Below are 2,672 nucleotides of genomic sequence, written 5' to 3'. Positions count from 1 at the left end.
TCACTTCCTGTGCCACTTCTCTTTCTCACTGCTCGAGTCTTTTCCGCATCTTCAGCCCACAAAGTCACGCTTGTGATTCGAAATCAACAAAAAAGTTTCACAGCTTGTGAAGCAAACAAACAGATGCCCTGGTAGGACTTTAATAAACTAAATGCAGTGTTGAGACGGTTTGGAAGTAAAAATCTGACAGGAAGCTGATATTTTTAAAGGCAAACTCGAGAATCTAACTTTAAATTCATGCTTTTGATTGATTCGATAGATTTTATGTATTTCTTACTACTCTTAGAACCAACTTCAATCACTGATTTCTCTATTTATTCACATATCTACATATTTTAGTGTAATTAACCCTCCTGTTGTCCTCATTTACCAAAAAATATTGTTTCCTTGTCTGAAAAAAATCCAAAAATTCAGCAAAAAAATTCCCCAAATTCCTGAAAATTTGCAAAAATTTCAGGAAGAAAATTCCAATAATCCCTTAAAAGTTTTATTTTAAAAAAAATCCTCTAAATTTGGCAAGACAATTCTTGTAAATATTTTTTTTAAAAAATGAGTAAAAATCTTCCAAAAAAATCCTAAAAATATCTAATGTGATTCCATATATATCAGTAAAACTTCTAATATTTTTTTTAAGAACATTCACAAAAAAATCTAACAAAATCCAGTGAATTTCACTGGATTTTGGTTGATTTTTCTGTGAATGTTCTTAAGAAACATTTTTAGCATTTATTTTTTCCACCAAAAAAATGTTCAAAGATTTCCCAAAAATGTTAAAAATGTGGACATCAGAAGTTCCATTGTGAAAATATATTTTTTCCACATTTTCAAACTTAAAAACGGATCAATTTTGACCTGCAGGACGACACCAGGGTTAAAACTAAGCTGAAGACCCACTGGTTTACTGTTACATATAAATCTTAAATGGTTTGTTTTACTGATGTCCTTTTTTGTTTCAGTATGTTTGTAAATGTTTGTGGAGTTCTCATGTTTTTATTGTTTTTATCTCCATGTACAGCGCTTTGACTAAAAGCTCTTTATAAATACATTTTATTATTATTTATTATCTCATCAGGGATTTCCTCATTGCTTGTGTTATAAAGGAAAGCGTTTGAGTCCTTTATTAACATGACTTTGGTGGTGGGTATGTTTTTTGGGGTTTTTTTTGGCATTTTTGTAACGTTTAACTGCATTTTAATTTGTACTGTAAGAAAGAGTAGAGTGACCACCACAATAGAAAAATATATAAAATTGACAATAAAGTGTAAAATATACTATGAATAAAAAACACTCTAAAATGAATAAGGTGGCATAAAGTGTCAGACGTTATATACAGCGCTGCTTGAAAGTCTGTGAACCATTTGAGTAGTTTAGATTATTCTGTTGTCTTAGCATCATGTTCTTATATCATCATCATTTTAATTTTTTTTTTACATATGAAATGTCAGGTTTATGTTTATCAAGTCCATGTTGTTGTTTTGAGGGAACTGTGTCAGCAGCCAGCAGGCTAGGTGAAACATGGAATCAGAGGATGTGTAAAGTAAGGGAAGCCCAGCTGCACTGGTAAAGTCAAATGGGTTTTAGGCTCAGCTCAAACACATGTAGGTGCTCAAGTCGTCAATTAAGGAGACCAATCAAATGAGACGTCCTTAGGAAAGGTTCTGAGCAGCACTGATTAAAAGAGAGGAAACCAACCAAAGCACTGATGTGATGAGGCATAAAGCACACAGATCAACAATGCAGAGAGGAAAGGGGACATCTGAGGACATCAGGATGAAGGTGGTGATGGACCATCAGTCTGGGGAAAGTTACAAAACCATCTCCAGAAGATTCCTGCTCCATCTGTCCACTCTAAGACAAATCATTCACAAATGGTGGGACTAAGCATGACTGCAACTCTGCTGAGAAGTGGACGGCCATCAAAAGTTTCACCAAGAAAAGCCAAGCATCACCTCTAGAGTTACAGACCTGTCTGGCAGCATCTATGATGAACGTGGATGCGTCTACAATCAGACGAACAGTGAATAGACGTGGCATTCATGGGGGAGTGGCTATAAGGAAGCCTCTGCTCTCAAGAAAGAACAAAGTTGCCCATTTAAACTTTGCCAGACAACACTTGGACAAACCAGAGGCCTTCTGGAAGTCCATTCTCTGGACAGATGAGTCCAAAATTGAATGTTTTTGGCCATAATCAGAGGCGCCATGTTTGGAGAAAAGTCAACACTGCATGTCAAGGAACGAACCTCCTCCCAGCGATGAAGCATGGTGGTGGAAATGTGAAGGTCTGGTCCTGCTTTTCAGCCTCTGGACCTGAGGAATTCCCAGGCTCATCAACAAATTCTTGACCAGAATCTCCTGCCATCAGTCAGGGAGTGGAAGCTGGGACAGAAACGGAATACGCAACAAGACAACGAAACCCAAAGCATTCCAGCAAAATGACCAAAGAACAGCCTGAGAGAAAGAAGATTTTCACTCTGGATTGGTCCAAAGTCCAGACCTCAAGCTCATAGAAATGCTGTGGTAAGACCTGAAGGGGGCGGTACATGATGGATATCCCTCCCACATCTCTGAACTGGATCAGTTCTGCACAGACAAGTGGACAAAAATCCCATAAGCAGATGTAAGCGCTGGTTAGTGGTTACAGAAGACGTTTGGTTGAATTAACGGCTGCAAAA

This window comes from Amphiprion ocellaris, chromosome 11 (assembly GCF_022539595.1).
Source record: "Amphiprion ocellaris isolate individual 3 ecotype Okinawa chromosome 11, ASM2253959v1, whole genome shotgun sequence".
NCBI classification, from domain to species: Eukaryota; Metazoa; Chordata; class Actinopteri; family Pomacentridae; genus Amphiprion; species Amphiprion ocellaris.
This window is presented reverse-complemented; position numbering follows the sequence as displayed.